At 35.6% G+C, this 23,963-nt stretch overlaps 1 protein-coding gene across 5 annotated transcripts in view; it reads left to right on the forward strand.

The window, feature by feature from the left end:
* The window catches only part of CSMD3 (CUB and Sushi multiple domains 3), a 1,234,985-nt gene that overhangs the window by 553,531 nt on the left and 657,491 nt on the right, over positions 1 to 23,963 (forward strand). The gene's annotated exons all lie outside the window — the stretch shown is intronic.

Consider the following 23,963-nt stretch of genomic DNA (forward strand, 5'->3'; position numbering starts at 1 on the left):
TCACCTGGGAAGCGCAAGGGGGAAGGGAATCCCTTTTCCTAGCCAGGGGAACTGAGACACACAACACCTGGAAAATAGGGTAACTCCCACCCCAATACTGCGCTTTAAGCAAACAGGCACACCAGGAGATCATATCCCACACCTGGCCAGGAGGGTCCCACGCCCACAGAGCCTCCCTCATTGCTAGCACAGCAGTCTGCCATATCGCGGCAAGGCAGCAACGATGCTGGGGGAGGGGCGCCCGCCATTGCTGAGGCTTAAGTAGGTAAACAAAGCTGCTGGGAAGCTCGAACTGGGTGGAGTTCACAGCTGCCTGTCTCTGTAGACTCCACCTCTGGGGACAGGGCACAGTAAAAATAACAAAAACAGCAGAAACCTCTGAAGACGCAAACGACTTTGTCTGACAGCTTTGAAGAGAGCAGTGGATCTCCCAACACGGAGGTTGAGATCTGAGAAGGGACAGACTCCCTGCTCAAGTGGGTCCCTGACCCCTGAGTAGCCTAACTGGGAGACATTCCCCACTAGGGGCAGTCTGACAACCCACACCTCACAGGGTGGAGTACACCCCTGAGAGGAAGCTTCCAAAGCAAGAATCAGACAGGTACACTCGCTGTTCAGAAATATTCTATCTTCTGCAGCCTCTGCTGCTGATACCCAGGCAAACAGGGTCTGGAGTGGACCTCAAGCAATCTCCAGCAGACCTACAGCTGAGGGTCCTGACTGTTAGAAGGAAAACTATCAAACAGGAAGGACACCTACACCAAAACCCCATCAGTACATCACCATCATTAAAGACCAGAGGCAGATAAAACCACAAAGATGGGAAAAAAGCAGGGCAGAAAAGCCGGAAATTCCAAAAATAAGAGCTCATCTCCCCCGGCAAAGGAGCGCAGCTCATCGCCAGCAATGGATCAAAGCTGGACGGAGAATGACTTTGACGAGATGAGAGAAGAAGGCTTCAGTCCATCAAACTTCTCAGAGCTAAAGGAGGAATTACGTATCCAGCGCAAAGAAACTAAAAATCTTGAAAAAAAAGTGGAAGAATTGATGGCTAGAGTAATTAATTCAGAGAAGGTCATAAACAAAATGAAAGAGATGAAAACCATGACACGAGAAACACGTGACAAATGCACAAGCTTCAGTAACCGACTCGATCAACTGGAAGAAAGAGTATCAGCGATTGAGGATCAAATGAATGAAATGAAGCGAGAAGAGAAACCAAAAGAAAAAAGAAGAAAAAGAAATGAACAAAGCCTGCAAGAAGTATGGGATTATGTAAAAAGACCAAATCTACGTCTGATTGGGGTGCCTGAAAGTGAGGGGGAAAATGGAACCAAGTTGGAAAACACTCTTCAGGATATCATCCAGGAGAACTTCCCCAACCTAGTAGGGCAGGCCAACATTCAAATCTAGGAAATACAGAGAACGCCACAAAGATACTCCTCGAGAAGAGCAACTCCAAGACACATAATTGCCAGATTCACCAAAGTTGAAATGAAGGAAAAAATGTTAAGGGCAGCCAGAGAGAAAGGTCGGGTTACCCACAAAGGGAAGCCCATCAGACTAACAGCAGATCTCTCGGCAGAAACTCTCCAAGCCAGAAGAGAGTGGGGGCCAATATTCAACATTCTTAAAGAAAAGAATTTTAAACCCAGAATTTCATATCCAGCCAAACTAAGTTTCATAAGTGAAGGAGAAATAAAATCCTTTACAGATAAGCAAATGCTTAGAGATTTTGTCACCACTAGGCCTGCCTTACAAGAGACCCTGAAGGAAGCACTCAACATGGAAAGGAACAACCGGTACCAGCCATTGCAAAAACATGCCAAAATGTAAAGACCATCGAGGCTAGGAAGAAACTGCATCAACTAATGAGCAAAATAACCAGTTAATATCATAATGGCAGGATCAAGTTCACACATAACAATCTTAACCTTAAATGTAAATGGACTAAATGCTCCAATTAAAAGACATAGACTGGCAAACTGGATAAAGAGTCAAGACCCATCAGTCTGCTGTATTCAGGAGACCCATCTCACACGCAGAGACATACATAGGCTAAAAATAAAGGGATGGAGGAAGATTTACCAAGCAAATGGAGAACAAAAAAAAGCAGGGGTTGCAATACTAGTCTCTGATAAAACAGACTTTAAACCATCAAAGATCAAAAGAGACAAAGAAGGCCATTACATAATGGTAAAGGGATCAATTCAACAGGAAGAGCTAACTATCCTAAATCTATATGCACCCAATACAGGAGCACCCAGATTCATAAAGCAAGTCCTTAGAGACTTACAAAGAGACTTAGACTCCCATACAATAATAATGGGAGACTTCAACACTCCACTGTCAACATTAGACAGATCAACGAGACAAGTTAACAAGGATATCCAGGAATTGAACTCATCTCTGCAGCAAGCAGACCTAATAGACATCTACAGAACTCTCCACCCCAAATCAACAGAATATACATTCTTCTCAGCACCACATCGTACTTACTCCAAAACTGACCACGTAATTGGAAGTAAAGCACTCCTCAGCAAATGTACAAGAACAGAAATTATAACAAACTGTCTCTCAGACCACAGTGCAATCAAACTAGAACTCAGGACTAAGAAACTCAATCAAAACCGCTCAACGACATGGAAACTGAACAACCTGCTCCTGAATGACTACTGGGTACATAACGAAATGAAGGCAGAAATAAAGATGTTCTTTGAAACCAATGAGAACAAAGATACAACATACCAGAATCTCTGGGACACATTTAAAGCAGTGTGTAGAGGGAAATTTATAGCACCTAATGCCCACAAGAGAAAGCAGGAAAGATCTAAAATTGACACTCTAACATCGCAATTAAAAGAACTAGAGAAGCAAGAGCAAACACATTCGAAAGCTAGCAGAAGGCAAGAAATAACTAAGATCAGAGCAGAACTGAAGGAGATAGAGACACAAAAAACCCTCCAAAAAATCAACGAATCCAGGAGTTGGTTTTTTGAAAAGATCAACAAAATTGACAGACCACTAGCAAGACTAATAAAGAAGAAAAGAGAGAAGAATCAAATCGACGCAATTAAAAATGATAAAGGGGATATCACCACCGACCCCACAGAAATACAAACTACCATCAGAGAATAAACACCTCTACGCAAATAAACTGGAAAATCTAGAAGAAATGGATAATTTCCTGGACACTTACACTCTTCCAAGACTGAACCAGGAAGAAGTTGAATCCCTGAATAGACCAATAGCAGGCTCTGAAATTGAGGCAATAATTAATAGCCTACCAACCAAAAAAAGTCCAGGACCAGATGGATTCACAGCTGAATTCTACCAGAGGTACAAGGAGGAGTTGGTACCATTCCTTCTGAAACTATTCCAATCAATAGAAAAAGAGGGAATCCTCCCTAACTCATTTTATGAGGCCAACATCATCCTGATACCAAAGCCTGGCAGAGACACAACAAAAAAAGAGAATTTTAGACCAATATCCCTGATGAACATCGATGCAAAAATCCTCAATAAAATACTGGCAAACCGGATTCAGCAACACATCAAAAAGCTTATCCACCATGATCAAGTGGGCTTCATCCCTGGGATGCAAGGCTGGTTCAACATTCGCAAATCAATAAACATAATCCAGCATATAAACAGAACCAAAGACAAGAACCACATGATTATCTCAATAGATGCAGAAAAGGCTTTTGACAAAATTCAACAGCCCTTCATGCTAAAAACGCTCAATAAATTCGGTATTGATGGAACGTACCTCAAAATAATAAGAGCTATTTATGCCAAACCCACAGCCAATATCATACTGAATGGGCAAAAACTGGAAAAATTCCCTTTGAAAACTGGCACAGGACAGGGATGCGCACTCTCACCACTCCTTTTCAACATAGTGTTGGAAGTTCTGGCTAGGGCAATTAGGCAAGAGAAAGAAATCAAGGGTATTCAGTTAGGAAAAGAAGAAGTCAAATTGTCCCTGTTTGCAGATGACATGATTGTATATTTAGAAAACCCCATTGTCTCAGCCCAAAATCTCCTTAAGCTGATAAGCAACTTCAGCAAAGTCTCGGGATACAAAATTAATGTGCAAAAATCACAAGCATTCTTACACACCAGTAATAGACAAACAGAGAGCCAAATCATGAATGAACTTCCATTCACAATTGCTTCAAAGAGAATAAAATACCTAGGAATCCAACTTACAAGGGATGTAAAGGACCTCTTCAAGGAGAACTACAAACCACTGCTCAGTGAAATAAAAGAGGACACAAACAAATGGAAGAACATACCATGCTCATGGATAGGAAGAATCAATATCGTGAAAATGACCATACTGCCCAAGGTAATTTATAGATTCAATGCCATCCCCATCAAGCTACCAATGAGTTTCTTCACAGAATTGGAAAAAAAACTGCTTTAAAGTTCATATGGAACCAAAAAAGAGCCCGCATCTCCAAGACAATCCTAAGTCAAAAGAACAAAGCTGGAGGCATCACGCTACCTGACTTCAAACTATACTACAAGGCTACAGTAACCAAAACAGCATGGTACTGGTACCAAAACAGAGATATAGACCAATGGAACAGAACAGAGTCCTCAGAAATAATACCACACATCTACAGCCATCTGATCTTTGACAAACCTGAGAGAAACAAGAAATGGGGAAAGGATTCCCTATTTAATAAATGGTGCTGGGAAAATTGGCTAGCCATAAGTAGAAAGCTGAAACTGGATCCTTTCCTTACTCCTTATACGAAAATTAATTCAAGATGGATTAGAAACTTAAATGTTAGACCTAATACCATAAAAATCCTAGAGGAAAACCTAGGTAGTACCATTCAGGACATAGGCATGGGAAAAGACTTCATGTCTAAAACACCAAAAGCAACGGCAGCAAAAGCCAAAATTGACAAATGGGATCTAATTAAACTAAAGAGCTTCTGCACAGCAAAAGAAACTACCATCAGAGTGAACAGGCAACCTACAGAATGGGAGAAAATTTTTGCAATCTACTCATCTGACAAAGGGCTAATATCCAGAACCTACAAAGAACTCAAACGCATTTACAAGAAAAAAACAAACAACCCCATCAAAAAGTGGGCAAAGGATATGAACAGACATTTCTCAAAAGAAGACATTCATACAGCCAACAGACACATGAAAAAGTGCTCATCATCACTGGCCATCAGAGAAATGCAAATCAAAACCACAATGAGATACCATCTCACACCAGTTAGAATGGCGATCATTAAAAAGTCAGGAAACAATAGGTGCTGGAGAGGATGTGGAGAAATAGGAACACTTTTACACTGTTGGTGGGATTGTAAACTAGTTCAACCATTATGGAAAACAGTATGGCGATTCCTCAAGGATCTAGAACTAGATGTACCATATGACCCAGCCATCCCATTACTGGGTATATACCCAAAGGATTATAAATCATGCTGCTATAAAGACACATGCACACGTATGTTTATTGTGGCACTATTCACAATAGCAAAGACTTGGAATCAACCCAAATGTCCATCAGTGACAGATTGGATTAAGAAAATGTGGCACATATACACCATGGAATACTATGCAGCCATCAAAAAGGATGAGTTTGTGTCCTTTGTAGGGACATGGATGCAGCTGGAAACCATCATTCTTAGCAAACTATCACAAGAACAGAAAACCAAACACCGCATGTTCTCACTTATAGGTGGGAACTGAACAATGAGATCACTTGGACTCGGGAAGGGGAACATCACACACCGTGGCCTATCATGGGGAGGGGGTAGGGGGGAGGGATTGCATTGGGAGTTATACCTGATGTAAATGATGAGTTGATGGGTGCTGACGAATTGATGGGTGCAGCACACCAACATGGCACAAGTGTACATATGTAGCAAACCTGCACGTTATGCACATGTACCCTAGAACTTAAAGTATAATAATAATAAATAAATTTTAAAAAAATAAAAAATAAAAACTAAAATACTTAGAATGAAAATAGCTTTTGAAAATGTCAATGTGAAAATGTACCTATATGCACATATTTTAGGCCAATCTGATTTATTATTTTTTTCAAAAGACATAGAGCAATATGATAATTTCACAGTTTAGTTCTGGATACTCAGATTTATATAAGGGTAGAGCCATGAATGGCTTTTTTCTGCCCCACTAACTGGTAAATGAAGAATCAAAAATTCTATGAGTTTCTGCATAGTCGGGGACAATTGTAAGATTAGTGTTCAGGTTATTAGAGGTTATATGAAAGTACTGAAGTAGGAATAGACTTAAACCACACAATGCATTAAAATTAAGAATTTAAAACCTTCACAATTCTATAATATTTTAAACAACATTTCATGGTGTACATGTCCAAGTTGTGGTTTATTTGTATAAGAAATTGAAATTAACCTCATTGATCTTATGCATTTGTGTCACTCATTTTCAAGAGCAAGTTCTATTCACTTTACCATGATGAATTATTTGAAGAGTTAGTAATCTAAACTTTGTAGGTTACACGATAAGAGCAGTATAAATTATTAAAAACAAAGTTTCAGTTTTACGTCTTCTGCAATCTCCCGTGGTGTTGTCCAACAAAGATTTGGGGATTTATGACGAAAAAAAATGCAGCATATCCTCTTACAATGATCATCTTATAATTTCATGTGTGGTAAAAAGATAAAACATATTGTAATTTTAAAAATAAAATATTTTTTCTGTAATTTTGTATGAAATTACCAACTTAATACATGTTGGTGTGCATGCACAAACATGTATCTATGTATATACATGCATATATAAAAATATATGTTATTTTTTGAATTTTATTTAATTTTATTTTAGTACTAAAACCCAATGTCAAATTTGTTTACTATGTGAAAATAAGTACTACTATTAAGTATATTCATTTTATTTTTATTGCATTACTTTTAAACTTTATCATTCAAATTATGCAAAATAAGAAGCAAATGAAGTTTAAATACAGTGTCCATTTACTAAAAAGTAAAATAATTTACTAGAGTAGTAATATCTAACCAGTCTTTTATTCCCAAGTAACATAAAAACTGGGCTTGAGAACCATGAATACAAATGAAAACCATAATACATATTATGTGATAAATTTTATGAATGCGAAAGCAACAGAAATACAATGTAATCAGCAAGCTAAGCATAATTATATTACTGGTAGAGAAATTGAATTCTTCAAGCATAAGAAGGACATTCTTTGAAATCAGTCCACCAGTATCACTATCTTCAAGCACTAGAAAGGATGTGACTAGTATCCTTAATACTTTTCTCCTGTTGGTTTTTATTAGGCATTATAAATTTATGAAGGTATTTAACATTGGAAGCTTGCCTAAAATATTAGTGTAATGTCATTTGGACACAGCAGTAAGGAAATAATAACTTATACTTACAAAAGTATTTATATACGTATAACAAATAATTTGGTTGGCAGATATAAAGAGAGCAGGACATACTTTTTTAACTTGAAACCTCCATTTTGTTATTTGTAAATAAATCACTAAAAAGGGGACCAGTCTGTTAGCCTTCTAATAACAACAATAAAAATAAAACCTGAAGGTTAGATAATGACAGAAGTAATATCTCCTACTGCATTTATTTAGTAATCCTTTTATATTGTATTTAAAGTTAGAGTATTCTTTCACTTTATCCCCCTGTTTTATGCCTATTTTTGTATCTCTTCTTACCACAACCTCCCCTACACACACACACACACACACACACACACACACACACACACAGAGAGAGAGAGAGAGAGAGAGAGAGAGAGAGAGAGAGAGAGAGAGAGAAATTGTATTTTAGGGAGTTCTTGATTGAAATACTGCTTTTCCTAAAGAGTAACATTTTAACCTGTTGATACTTATGTTAAAATTAATCTGGGAGACTATTTACTACGTTGCCCAGTTTTCTGAGTTCTTTATCAGCTTAGACTCAAGATTAATCAGTCAGGGAATGTAATCAATAGGGCAGGAACAAACAGGAGTCATACAGGTAGATATCTAGACTATTTTCCTTCTCCCTTCATTTCCTTCACTCTTAGAGTAATGATATCCTCCTATAATGATAACTAAGATGACTTTATATGTTCTTAATTAATTTATTCCACAAATATATATTGAGTGCATTCTGTGTCTGGCACTGTAGTACGTTCTGGGAATAAAACATTGACAAATAATGGATGTAGTCTCTGTTCTCACTGAACCTACTGAATGAGGAGGGTGAAAAGACAAACACACGCATGCATGCATACATAAGTGCAGTTTTATAAAAATAATGAAGTCCTAAGGAGCAGCAGCATTTGGTTCTATAAAAATATTACATGGGGGATTTGTTTGAAATGGGAAGATTTATCTGATCAAACAATGACTAAAGTGACAGTTGAAAGATGACTAAAATGTATGAAAAGAAAGGAGAGAAAAACTTTCAGACAGAGGAAGTAGCATGGGCAAAATCTGCAGCTGGAGGAACAGGGGTGAAGAAATTAGAAAGCTGGAGGAGGAAGAGGGTAAAGACTAAATAATTTCTTTGGAATAGCCTTTAGAGGCAAGAAGAGACAGACTAGGCAGGTTTTTATAGGCCAAGGTATGGAAGCTTGTTTTTATACTAAGAGCAATGAGAAGTCATTACTTTTTATAGAGGCTATGGATATATATATATTCAGATTTGCATTTTCAAAATATAACTGGATGTAGTATAAAGAATGGAACCAAATATAACTGGAAAGTATAATGGAATAAATATAAATGGAAACAAAATACATGGATGGAATATAAAGAATGAAACCAAACATTGTCCAGGCATGAATTTGTGATAACTTGTATTGTTGTAGTCGTGGTGGAAATGGAGCAAACTAAATGAATTTTAGAGACTATATAGTAGGAAAAAATCTATAAGATTTGATGATGGATTAAATAAGGTGGTAGTGGGCAAAAGAAATTTTGCTATCATAAATTACCTCTGAATTTCTGGCTTACACCATGTTCCAATTATCTACGGCTATGCAACAAATCATCTCAAAACTTGGTAGTTTAAGCATCAACAATATTTATTTTTCACAGATATCTGTGATTTGGTAAAGGCTGGGCAGAAATAGCTCATCTTTTTATCACTTCATATCTATTGGGCAGCTCCAAAGCTGGGAGCTGGAATTGTTTCAAGTTTCTTTTTCTCAGGTCTGGAGTTGATGCTGGCTGATGCTGGGATACGTTAGAGTTGTGGCCAGAATACCCACATGTGGACTTTCTTGTGGCCAGAACACCCACATGTGGACGTTCCATGTAGGTGCTGGACTTCTTTATAAGACGGTGGCTAGATTCAAGGGCAAATTCCAAGTGAAAGTTCTGGAGCCTTTTATGAATTCACTTGGAAATTATTCAGCATCACTTCACCACATCACATTCACTAGGAACAACTTGACAAAGCCTGAAATCAATGGAAGGAGTGTCAAAGAATATGTGGACATGTTTGAAACCAGTACAGATAACTCATTGAAAGATGGTTTCATTATTGAGAAAGGAAACAATAAAAAGACTAGATTCAGGAAAAATAAATTTTTCTTCTCCTGCTTTTTCTTACTCTCTCAGCATCTGTTTTGCATTATCTCCTTTTTCAGGACTTGGTCTATCACTTGCAAACTACTGACTCCTAAAACCTATCTAACCTTGACCCCTCTTCTAAGTATTGGTATCTCCAGCTGCTTGTTGTCTCTAGGATGCCTCACCACCATCTTCAATTTAAGTTGTTTAACATTAACACTTCATTTTTCCTCAAAGTTGCTCCTTTTCTTGAAATATTTCTGGAAAAATCATTTATGTTCAATATCTTGGATTTGTCTTTGATTTCCCTCGCTCATCACCAGTCCCATTCAATTGCCAGGTATAACCACATCTACCTTTGACAGCCATCCTACATCCACCTATTCATTTTCTTTCCTTTATGTGTATTTTAAAATTATTTTTCAGCCTTACTTAGAATATTCTGGACATGTGATCATTTTTCTTGTTCTTCCTAGAATAAATCAGCTTGTATTTTTTCTCAGAATTTTGCTTTGGGCTTTCCTCTTTCTGGAACAATTTTCCCAGAAATGTTTACATATCATGTTCCTATAATTCATTAATTTATCTATTCAGGCTCCCCTTACCATTATTGCTGAACTATCTAACCATTCTAATTATTCATTTTACCCTTTAAAAAATGTATGCAACACATTATTTTTGAAAATAATTATGTTTTTATAATATATGTAGCTTACGTATCATTTGTTTGCTGGTATCTCTCATTAGCATGTAAACTTTGTATGGTCAAACATCGCACGAGTTTTTTGACTGTTATATCACTAGACTGTATCAAAAAGATGGAGTGAAAGACAGTAAGCATTCAATAAAAAGTTATTGAATAAATGAAGGGACAAATAAGAGGAATGCGTAGACATTACTCAGCCTTATAGCCTTCTAAGTCAAACTCTCATCCATGAACCTTTCTTTTCCATTCTAGCAAAAAGTGATTACTTCCTCTTCCAAATTCCACTGTCATTTATTATCCATTCCAGTATTATTGATTGCTTATCTATGATAAATACTACTAATGTGATATCTTGTGTGTTTTTTTTTTTCAATTCTCTTTATGTCTTTTAATTTTCCAACTAAATTATAAACTCCTCAAATTACTGGTTATTTTCCAAGCAATTAATATATTAGTAGTAGCTAGTAATATGAATAGACATACCTGTATGAATTTGTTCTACATAAATTCATTCCATGCATCTAAATCCTTCTTAATTTTAGAAGGTTGCACATTTGATTGCTAATAACAGCAATGAAATACTGAATTCTATAAATCAGATATTATACTAATGTTTCTGTCTCTATTATCTCTTTTATTTTCACACTACTCTGTTGTGGCAATTATTAATTTCATTTTCTATTGAGACTTGAGACTTAAACATATAAGTCTCAAGGAATTTAGTCTCAAATCTCAAGCAGTGAAATATTGAGTACTATAAATCAGATATTATACTGATATTTCTGTCTATATTATCTGTTTTATTTTTATATGAATCTATTGTAGCAATTATTTCATTTTCTATTTATTGGTGAGAAAACATATAAGACTCAAGGAATTTAGAGTGCTCACCCTGTGAGACACAACTAAACATGACAGGAATGGGTTACACATTCCACTCTTCTTCACTTCAGAACTTGCATTATTTACCACTTTGTGATGCACCATCTCAATGCCTTCTGGGTCTATATGCTGGTACAAATGAATCTCTCATGATTGAGGCTGTAATTCTGAAAAGCATTTTTTACATTGGCGGTATGATGATCTCTTGGAACTTAAAGTAGTAAGTAAAAATTTCTGAAATCATCTATTTTCAAAACAAACCCAGGTTTGATATTACAGAAACCCTTTGTTGTTTTTCTTGTTTGTTTGTTTGTTTGTTTTTTAGTATTTAGACTTGGCTTTAAATCCAATGTATTTTACCCTGGAAGTCTCCCTTATTTATTTTATCAAGTTACAGCCACAGTGCCTTTGTAGCCCATTTCTGTTCTTTTAAAAATTATTATGATAGTTACAAAATTGTTTCCAGGGCTTGACCTTTCATCTCCTTTGGAAAAGTAAATTGTTCTTTCTGTGTATTACTTTGTAAACCCACTTGCACAGTACACAGGAACAGAAAGCAATAATTACCATCAGGTTCTTGCATGTAAGGAAACTAAACTGAATGTAAGAAGAGCACAAAATTTAAAATCGCGCTGTTAGAAATAAAACCGTATTATCTCAAAGTAACAGTTAGCGATATTGCAGTTGGTAAGGCACTGAAATACCAGATAGTCTACCTCAGGTAATATGCAAAATATGGAGGAAGGATTGGGAAGAAGTTAGAGAAACAGGGATCAAATCTCTGCTCCACCACTTCCTGACCACGTGACCTGGAGGAAGTTAGTTACCCTATCTAAGTGGTTCTCAATGGTGGCTGTACTTTAGAACAATGAGAGAGTTTTTAAAAATACTGATATCCTGCTCCCATCCCTAGATGTTTTAATTTAATTGCATTATTGTTGGGAATTGCACTTAAATCAGAACTCTGAGATTGGAACCTATGTACCAATATTTTAAAAGGTTTACCAAGTAATTCCAATGTTTACCAGGTAATCAATGACTTAATCTAGTCATTGATTCTCAATCTTTGCTGTACATCGAATCTAACTAAAACTTTAATTTCCTTATTTAGAAAATGTAGATAATGATATCTACTGCCACATTGTTGTGAGAGTTTGTTAAGATAATGCATGCAGTGTCTGGTACATAGTAAAAACCCAATTATCAAGCTGATAGAAGTAGTAGTAGTAGCAGTTGCTGTTGTTATAGTAGTAGTAGTAGCAGCAGCAGCAGCAGCAGCAGCAGTGTTAATAGTGCCATTATTATTAATTCCTTGCCTATAGCTATATATTGACTTAGTTTATCCATTCACTTATTCAACAAACAATTGTTCTAAATCTGCTATTTGCCAGTTATGATTCTGGGCTCTGGAGATTGAATGGTTAACAAAGCAGCCAAAATTCCTATTTTTATAGAGCTTACATTCTAAGGTAGGCAGCACAAAATAAACAAATACTGAACTAGGAATAGAGAAAAATTGCAGGATAAGTACTGTGAAGAAAAACTGAGGGAATAACAAACAGCCTGCTGTTGTGGATGTGATGGCCGGGGAAGTCCTCTCTGAGACACCATTTAAGTGGTGTCGTGAATTGAAGACAGAAAATATGCACATATCTGAGGAAGTTGTATTCCAGCAAGCAGTGAGAACAGCAAGTACAAAAGTGCTGACAGTAGGTGTTGATGTTTCCATAAAGCACTTTCCCATAATATACAAATCAAATTTCAGTATCTACTTTGTTTAAAAAACTACCTATCTCTTTCTTTTATTGAATGGCAGTAAAACTTCATATATGTAGGACTCATTTGTTATTTTAATACCATAATAAATTATTTTTCAGCAAGGCATAATTACCCCTATTTTCCAAAAATGGCAATGAGTTTCATTAATGTTCAGTTTCATATTAAGGTCCCATAAAGTATAGCAAAGTTGGAATTAAAATTCAAGGTTTTTAATTCGTCTTTCTATAGAGTTATTGAATATGCAGTCTTTGAAAAAAATGGAACATTTTTTTATATGCGTTAGTTGTGATAATTATATAAGCAAATATTTGAAAACATTCTTGACCTGTGATTACACTTGCTTACCTACACCAACATAAAATAATATATTCCTAGGAATGGCAATAAGGGAGAGAATACTTAGTAATATGTGTTTAAAATTAATGGAAAATATATACGAATACATGGAGTTCTAATAATAATAATAATTGACAGAGGAGATAGAAGTTAATACATACAGTAGTCACTCATATTTAATAAACATCACAATTCCAGATGGATAAAAATCATAAGGCTTTTGGAGTATACATAATTTTATATTCCCACATTTTCTGCCCTGAAGATAACACATTTACACACACACACACACATACACTCACACGTGCACACAGGCTCACCTTAATTTAGGGAGTTAGAGTAGCCTCTTGGTTAAGAGAACAGACTGGGGTCAGATATGTAGAGATTTATTTTCCTGCTCTACACTCTATGTATATGACTATAGACAAATTACGTATAAGCCTCAGTTTCCTAATGTATAAAACAGAAATAATCAAACCTATTTTATACAGTTGTTACATGCACATCAAATTTATGGCTTAGTAGTAAGTCTGTAAATGTCATACAAAGTGACATTTTGCCGGGTTAAACTGAATGAACTTAGTCTTTTTTAGTTTCTGTTTCATGAAGAAGGAGGGCAGAACCATGCTAAATGAATGAACTAGGCCTAGATTGAACTGGATACCTGGAAAATCAGAACCTTCTCCCTTCAAGCTTCATAGCATTTGAAGAACAGCAACTCTGCTAGAGCTGTCTCCAGAAAACATCTGCCCAGTTAAAGTATTTCTCCTGTTGGATGATAAAGCTAAAAGTACTAGGTTTGAAATGTGGGTGAGAAATATTTCCCATCAATAATCTTAATGAATCGATTAATTGATGGGCAGCTTGGTGTGAAGGAGGCTCTATGGCAGAGGGCAGTGCTGCTCAAGATTGTGCAGAGTTATCACTTGGGGAATTCAAAGGCAGGTTCTGGCTCAATAAAAGTAAGAACCTAGACCTCCCATTTGTGTCAGTCTTTCGGGTGATGCCACAACTGTTGCAGATCACACATAGAGTAGCAAGACTAAAGGAAAAGCTATTGGATTGGATGTTAGAAGTCCTAGAAGGTCTGTCGTGTGGCTTTGGAACAAATTCTCTTCATGTAAAAATGAGAATAATCATACTATCCTGCTCTCTGATGGAATGTGACTATTAAAAGACTATATATAAACATTAATCTATATAGACGTATGTATTTCATAGAGATCTGTCAACTGCAATATTGTTAATATGTCTATTCTTAATTATCTGAATAAATAATAAGACAATGTAGCAATCCTTAGCTCTCAGAAATCCTGAAGAACAAAGCATTAACTGAGTGCTCCATTTATAGTATATCTTTCTCACTTCCTTCGTTCCACATTTTTCCGTCAAAAAAGCCACGCCCATTAAATAAGACTGAAGACTGAGACACAAGATATATGGCTGAGGTTTTGTCTTTCAGAAAATATTTAGTGAGCATCTATGAAAGTCACATATTAGTGAAAGTCACATAATAGTGAATAGGGAAAATAAATTTAGCATATGCTTTTTTAATGAAAAATGACAAAAGTTTGAAAGAGGGCATGGAGTTTTAAAAGCTGACCTGTAGAATTCCCAGGTATTAAGGAAATTGAGTACCATCTTGAATTCGGGATCCACCTGCAGTAGCATGGGCTTATTCTGAACTATCATGTGCTTATGACATCTTTTTCCTACAAGGTAAACTCATTTAATGAAAAAGAATTTTACTTGACATTGTTTCCGGCATCATGATGAAACTGCATCTATTATAGGTTAAGAAAAAAAGTAATGTTACCTCATGTTTCTGAAATGGCTGTCCTCATATCAAGACTTTTTTCTTTTTCTTTATGCCAGATACTTATAGCAAAAACATTATCATTCCCTCTAAAAGAAGTGCTGGCAATCATTGAAAGAACTGTCATCTATCTTAGATAATGGCAATTTAACCACATGGTAAAATGCTATTGTCACTTGATGCATTTTGATGGGAAGAATGTCACTGATGTTTTATTTCTCCCATGAATTTTAATAGGAAAATAAACCATTAGTGCCAAAATTGAATACAGTATACTACTGTGACACTGTAAAAATTGTGCATTTAATAATTGGCAAGTGCTTTTTTTCTGTGTTTTCTTAAAACTATATTCATTTCACATATGTTACACATAAAAACACATTCTGAAGGCAACTTTCTCCTCTGTTTCCTCAGCAGTGATGATCTAGCTGTTTGTCAGGTCATGCCAGAAAATACGAATCGTACATGGGGAACACTCAAGGCCAATTATCAGGATTTCTATTATTGTCTTTAAATATATTGTCTTATAAGTCTGGAGGTAGGAAGGGAGGGTAGAGTCAGTAAGATTTTAGTTCATTTGATTTATTCTAGTTTAAAGTTACTTTAAAAGTGTATAGTGAGTTTACATCTATAATATGTTAAATACGCATTTTTTTTTCTTTTGAAGAATCCCAGGTTTCCTGTTTCACAGGACCAACATAACCACTGCCCAAGTTCAAATTTTCCTGCTCTTAATTCAATTTGAAGTTTTCCCAAGCAAACATTAAATCATTGAATATAGCTTGCAAGTTTCAAGTTAATTGCAAGAAGACAAAACCACACACATTTCCATAGATGCTGCCTGGACATACTTGGGCAGCTTGAGATCTAGCAATAGACTAATGCTAGGCTGGTCTGTGTGAATCACCTCATTTGATAAAGCCCAAACTTCCTTTCTTTTTCAAGTCTCTTGATGTTTCTCAAGCATATTAGCCAGGTCTCTCTGTCTTTAATGATATGGAAGAATGCCAGCTCATCTCTCCTCCAGACTTGGCTGCTGAAAGGATCATGGAGGCTGAGTGCCATCTGAGTCCAGAGGCAATGAATGGCACAGCTGAATATCATCAGGGTAATGATGATATCTCATTGCTCTCTAAATCTATTATTTGGGACAGAAATAGAGCAGGGGATTTTCCTGGCATTTCAATTACAAGAATTAGAAGGAAATGTGAAAAATGTAGGGGCAGCAAGGGGAAAGTTTTGGAGAGAAACCCAGGGCATGCTTAACTTTCCTTTTTCCCATTAGAGAATACAATATTGCAAACCAGAGATTTGCTTTCAGTTTTAAAACAAACCATTTTCTAAATGATTTAACTTTCTAAAAATATCCAGTGGAATCAATGTTTGTTAATTGGTTGTCTTAATATTAGAATTTAAATGAGGGAATCAGTGTGTCCAAAGTCTCTTGTACACTCCATAAATCCTCTTGGCCTAATTTCTTATTCCAGTCAATGCTGTGTTGACCAGTTAAGTTTCATGCAGGTGCACCTCATCATGCCTCTATAGACTTCTGCATCTTGCTTCCTGCCCTATGGAATCTCTGACACCTGGGATAGAAAATCTGTGAACGTGATTGGCCTTTACACAGGCCCTACCAGAAATTACACAAGTGCTCATATTTTATGAGTCAATTCTTGACCTACAGAGAGATATGAACGAACGAATAAATGTATCTTTATTTCTTCTGCAGTTTCCTCTGCTTTTCTGAGAGGAATTTTACAGGTTTCATCAGAAGTTTCTGTAGAATCAAACTACAGTTACTCAGAGTGGTAGCACATTGGATGGCATATGCATGTATTGGCTTTCCTACATTCCAGGCTTGTTTCAATGCCTCACCTGTTCCCATTGCTGCTCCCTGAGATCTTGTTACCAGCAAAATTCTTCATACATAACTCTTTGATTCATGCATAGTTTCTGGGTAATGTAGTCTAAGACAGGTAATTTTGTGGGGCTTCCTAGCACTCCATTGGCTTTAAGCCTACCTTAGCCAGATCCTATCAATCTCCACTTAACCTTTTGCTTGGAGTCCAATAATTAGATTATCCATGCTTGAGGAACATTCAGAAATTTATATCCCTGGAGAATGACCCTACAGGAAACACAAGGATAGTAAACATCTCTGTTTCATTTCTCCCTGTTTCTGTGTATGGCCATAATCCCAAAGGGAATTCAGATTATTTCCCTAAATCTCAAGGGCATTGTTTGTGCTAATCTCCAGGGAATGGTGAAATCACTGATATGTTTCTCAGGAACAGACATCAAAGACAATTTCTCCCAAGATTTATATTTGTTATTTTTGTGGTTATTTCTGTTCTATGGTTATATATGTATATAGGGGAAATGTTTCCTGAAACAATTTGCTGTGGTTTACTGTAGGAGGTAATGATGTTGGACAGCTTCCCACCCAGGAAGGTATTATGTAAACATTTTTCACTGACTAACAGGATTTCATTACCAAGTAGAATACTCACTGAGTTGATTTATGGACTAAACAAATGTTATTTTATTAGTATCTTCTTTTGGGAAGTAGTCTAAATGCTGTGAAAAATTTATGACAATTCTAAGTCCTTGGATCATCCGAGATTTTTTTTTTTTACATAAAGACTAGTATCAAACAGTTTATTAGGTAATCAATCATTTATTATTTCAGGCTACATGATCTTTAAAATGGCATGCACTAACCATACTATAAAATAATACACAGAAAATGTGAAAAGACTTATGCATTACATATTTGTAAACCTTTGGTCTTCAAGGAACAGGGAATTAAGAAATGTGTCTAAATATTGGTAAAAATGACTTATTAATAAGAAAGAGTTTCACCTGTTTAAACCTGAAAAAATCACATACTACAAATGTATATAAGTAGTTGCATAATAGTACTTATATTAATATGTATTCATGTTGCAGATAAAAAGAGCTGCAATGACTAATTGCAATATTTTATATTTAATACTCTATTAGTATTACCTCAAAAGTAAATCAGAATTGTTAAAAATTGAATGAATATTTATAGCATACAAGGTAAGAACTTAGACTTTGTTTTGTAGATGTCCTGGGTTCAAATGAGCATGGGTGAGTTATTCAACTTCTCTAATCTCAGTTGCATTCCTTGTGCTATTAAAACAAAACAAAACAAAACAAATAATTGCAGCAACAAGCACTTATACAGTGCTTACTATATGATAGGTGAGCTTTAACTGTATAAATTAATTTGATCACAACAAACCTACGAGGTGCTGTATCATTTCCATTTTACTAATGAGGAAACTGAGGTACAGATATATTCAGTGACTCATTTTGGTCAACTTGAGAATAGAGCCAAGATTTGAACCATGCACTCAAGGTCCACTTAAACCATACAGTCAGCCCTCCAAATCCTCAAGTTCAACCAACAATGGATCAAAAAGTTTCAGAAAAAAATATAATAATAAAAATAATACACATTTAAAACCTAATAGAGTGTAGCAATTATTTACATAGCATTTACATTGTATTAGGCATTATGTAAGTATTCTAGAGATGATTTAAGGTATGCGGGGGAATGTGCATAGTTTATGTGTAAATACTATCACATTTTATAAGGAACTTAAGCATCTTCAGATTTTGATATCCAAGGGGAGTTCTGGCACCAGTTCTCCAAGAATATAATAGGACAACTATATTTATCTCACAGGTACTATGTTTTGTTGTTTTGCTGTAAATTATTAAATATTATAAAATAGGTAAAGTTCTCCAAACAATATCTAGTATGCAGTACACCCTCACTATGAATGAGTTTGCCATCATCTGTAGGGATATCACAGCTAATTCACACTATAGCATTGAACACTTCAGCACATTTCCCAGGATAGGAATTGCTTGAATGTAAAGAATTCTACAACACAAGATAACAGGAATATATTTTGAACAAACAACTGATCTAGCCTTCTTTAGACTTTAAAAATTCCCTCCCTTTCTTTTGAGAAAAAGCAAAACAAAACAAAACAAAACAAAAAAGACGGAAGAAACATTTCAAAAGGCAAAAAAGAAAAATGACTTAACATGTATATTGGATATGTCGTTAAATGAATACATACGAGTTACACATGTACAGATATACAATGTCAAACAATTTTTTACTAAGCAATTTGGTTTCAGAGATAAATTTCTGTAATATTTATATTAAAGATTTATTTAAAGTTACTCTTAATGCTTATCCTAAATCAACATCAGAAAAAAGTAAAAACCATGGAATCCTGATATTTTGGATATATGGAAGCCACATCTTTCTGATTGGCTAACATAGAATATTTAGTATTTAATAAATGTAAAAAGTGGTGATTTCTCTAAAAATAATTAGGAACATGTATTTCAGTGCCTTAAGAAAGTCATATAGTAGTGACCTGTCAGCAGAAAAGATTCATCACTGACCTTTATTTCCTAGGGTAACTCGACAGCCCAGACATAATGAAACTCTGTCTTCCTAGGATATAAGCACATTATTAGATGTGCTTACAAGTAATAAATTTGTTCCTCCAATCACATGATCATAAAGGAATATTGAGAATGCCAATCTCTTTCTTGGCATAATTTTTACAACTAAATAGGTATGGATTCTACAAAAACTATTGAGAAGAAAGCAGTAAACAAACAAACAAGCAAAAACTCAGCATCGTTGTCATTAATTGTGGTTATACAGCAAACTTGTATTGCACAATGTTTTTTAGAGCTTAGAGTCTAGCCTCAGAGAGGGTTTGAATCTCATATCCACAAAAGAACCTGAAGTCAGGAGTAGTTTTAGTATGGAGGAATTGCATATATTTCAAGAGCTTGACAACTTTTTCAGTGGCAAGTCTTATAGCATTACCTTAAATATTTCATGATATTTTATTTTGTGATTGGCATTAGTTCATCAACTATATTGGCATATAGTTCATCATATATCTATATATGCTGGCTATTTGTGTGTGTGTGTGTGTGTGTGTGTGTGTATGTGTGTACATAGCCAACTCCATGAATATTGCAGCTCAGTCTTTTTTAGAAGACTCCTCTGCTTCATCTCCACATAGTCAGTACTGTCATTCTGCTACTTGGCATCTCAGATCTCCCAGTTTGGTATCTTAATCAAGACATTTCCTACGACTGTCAAACACTCAGTAAACACTTATTGATTGTTTACAGGATAAATGAAGGACCAGTCAGGAATAAGATGTGGTAATTTTCCTGAAGAGGCTCACAGTATACCAAGGAAGAAAAGACAGTAGAAGTAAGATATTTGTACATAATAAGATAGCTTTTAGAGATAAACAAAATGGGAACACAGAGGAGGGGCCCTTAGAGTGGACTGGGATTGGGTCCCTCAGGGACAGCTTTCCAGAGGCATAACTAATAAAATCCTCAAATACTGGTAGGTATTAGATAAATGGTAAGAAGGTCCTGGAAAAAATAAAAGGTATTTAATTTACGCTAACAGCATTTTTATTTCTTTCTTGAATGTAAAAGCAATCGTCTGTTATAGCTTTAATGTGATCACTTGCCACTGCAATGGAAGCTGAAGTTTATACTTGATTCCCATAAATCTCTTTTACTCGAACTTTTTGGTAAAGTACAAAGTAAAAAGAAACAAAGGAGATAAACAAAAATTAAAGAGATTAGGTAGAAAAAAAAGATATCCCCCTAAATTAGTGACTCTTAATGGGAAAGGGGCTGGATTCTGACAGATGGGAGACATTTGGCAATGTCTGGGAATAAGTTTTGATTGTCACAACTCCCCCCACAGTTGTGGGGGAAAGGATGTGCCACTGGCATCTAGTGGGTAGAAGACAGGAATGTTGCTAAGCATTCTGCAATGCACAAGACATCCCTCTATAACAAAACAATTATCTAATCCAAAATGTCAGTAGTGTGGAGGCCGAAAAACCCTACATGAATCTAATAATTGAAAAATCTGCATAAACACAAACAAGGCTATCTAGTATATTTAGTCTGCTGAGAGTCATAGAAGAAGCAAAAGTAGGAAGTTCACTATTGTTTATCACTCACTCACATAGGTTGATACTAATGGGTTAGTTGACTATTTGTAAAACTGAGAGTGATGCTCTCACACACTGCAATTATTGTATTTTGCTCCAAGAACAAGGTTTGTATATTGTTTGAAAAGATACAGTAAGGAGATAACTTGGCATCTTGAATAGCTCAGTGCAGTTTATATTTCTTGACTTCTAAAGCACTATTTTACTGTGTAAAGGTTAAAACACCCTGTGGCATATTTTTAAGATGTTAACTATAGTCTTGAAAAAGAATCTGTGAGAATTTTAACTACACAGATACTGATGAAGCAGACAGATTTAACCAAGGGCTCGTTAGCATACTATTGCCTTAGAGACTTCAGCCTGCTTAGGGTCTGGCCCCAAACATTGCCAGCTCAGAAACTCGTGCTCAACCTTGTTCCACGTTGGTACTGGAACTGGATTAGGGTACTGATTTTCTATACTAAACTCACACACACAAAAAAGTGACAATTGGCAAAATATTAATTTGCAATGAAGAAGGAGACTACATGGACATATGAAATAATTATGGTATCCTGGAACAGAAAAGGACATTATTTAAAAAAACATATATAAAACTGATGAAATTCCAGTAAAGACTGGTATAGCAGTATACCAAGGGTAATTTCTTAGTTTTGACAAATGTACCATGATTTTGTAAGATGTGTTAACCTTCTAGGGAACTGCGTTAAGAGAATATGGGAACTCTCTGTACAATTTTTACAACTTTTCTGTGACTCTAAAATTATTACCAAAAATATTCTAAAAAGTAGTATTGAGGAAGAGAATAAAATGAGTAAGTTGGTAAGTGAGTTTTATTTTTTAAACTATTTCTTAGAAAAACACTACCTATTTGTAAATTAGGAGCACTAAAATGGTTTACTGCAATCATGTACCTCACATACCAGTTTGCGATTATGTTTTCTAGCTCTCTTACTCCATTGAAATAATAACGTACTTATTTTAATTTCACATCAACAAGAGTATGTGAATCAGACATTATAAACCAACGGTTTATATTCCAGAAGTAGCTTATATTTATTTCGCTATTATAAGTTGATATATTTTAAATCATTTGTCAATATTTGAAAATTGAAGATTTCACGTAAGCATACAAATTCTGTTTCTCTTTGAAAAATCGGAAGATTGGGTAAAACATGGCCTGAAGTTCAGATATGTGTGAACATTTTAAGTAAAGGTGTGGTCCTTTATCCTGGACATAGGCTTGCCAGCTGGCCACACAACCTCCCCGCCTTTTATTCACCACTCCCTTCTCATTTACCAGGTGGGCCAACTGTGTGCTTTTCAGAATGCAGCATCTGATTTTGACATTTATATTTCACTTCTCAATCTTAAATATGAGCTTTTGTGTATTTTTTCTTATTTAGAATTTTGAGAGATTTGATTCAGCTAATTTGCCTGTCAATGTATTAGGCTGAAGAAATTATTTCTTGGAGTTCCTGTTATGAAAACTCTTTAACCTGTTTATGGGCATCAAAAGTTTCTTAAGTGTCATGCAACTTGTTTCAGTGTGGCAGATAAAGGATGGATTCATTTTCTTTTACCATCTAGTGTCTACAAAATTTAGGACAAACGTATTTGCTCAATGTAAACCGAAGAGTGTCTGAGACAATCTCAATTAATTTAGAGGTTTATTTTGCCAAGATTGAGGATGTGCCCAAGAAATGAGACACAAGCCACAGTAGGATCTGTGGACCACATGCTTTCCAAGGAGGATTTTGAGATCTTCAATAAATAAAAGGAAAAGAGTGGGCAGGAGGGAAAAAGAGGAAAGCAAAGAAAGTAGAGTAGGTAGTGAAATAAGTGGACACATTCCTTTGAGGTTTTAATGAACTTTCACAAAATCCACGTGCAAAGGAAGCAGGTAGGGAAACGGTCAGTTATACATTGTCATGCTCAGTAAATCTGCATTTGTCTCAAGGGTGGGCAAGGGATGATTTCTAGTCTTATCTTTGTTTCTTACCAGCAAAGAGAAGCTGTTAATTTACATTGTCAGGGTGAAGGAAGCTACCTGGGGAGACATGTGGTCTTCTATCTTGTTGCTAGTTAGTAACAAAAGGAAAGGTGGATTTTTGCTTGACTCAGTTTCCAAGCTTAATTTTTCCTTTTGACATAAAGACTCTGGGGTCCTGAGATTTTCTTGTCCTTTCACATCTGTATGGCTCTGAATGATAGTTTTATGCTAAAACTTCCCTATTTCCGATTTCTTTTTGATTTTCAGAATTTTTTCTTAGATTGATGCAATTATACCATTCTACCTACCAGTCTCCCAGAAAAAGGAATGAGTAAAATAAACTCAATTAGGGATCAGGGATCTTGACAGCTGGCATTCTGTACAATATTATGTTTGTTCCTGGAATTAATCAATAATTTTTTAAAAAATTATTCTTTTGCACAGAGAAATAGACTCTCCTGTAAATAAGTGTTTCTCATATCCTAGGATTCACTGACCCAAATCCCAGCAGTAGTCTCCTGATCAGGAAGAATTTGTTCCCTTTTCTTTTTCCTTTATTTCCCTTTATAAAGGTCTTGAATGCCACTTTAGGGGAATATTCTACCTGTTGTTAAGCAGGAAAAAGTTTCTAATGAAACCTCATTATTTTGGGAAATGGTTGGCTATTATGCTGCCTTCATATCACCAAGGATTCATTAAGCCCTTTAGTATAAATAAAAAGATTGACGTGCAGAAAATAATAAATCTACCTAAAAAGAACCTGCTTTGAGGGTACTTTAAAAATTGCTTAGCAGCATCATTTTCATACCAAGGGCTACAATCTGTTCACAATAATTCT

This window comes from Macaca thibetana, chromosome 8 (genome assembly GCF_024542745.1).
Source record: "Macaca thibetana thibetana isolate TM-01 chromosome 8, ASM2454274v1, whole genome shotgun sequence".
NCBI lineage: Eukaryota > Metazoa > Chordata > Mammalia > Primates > Cercopithecidae > Macaca > Macaca thibetana.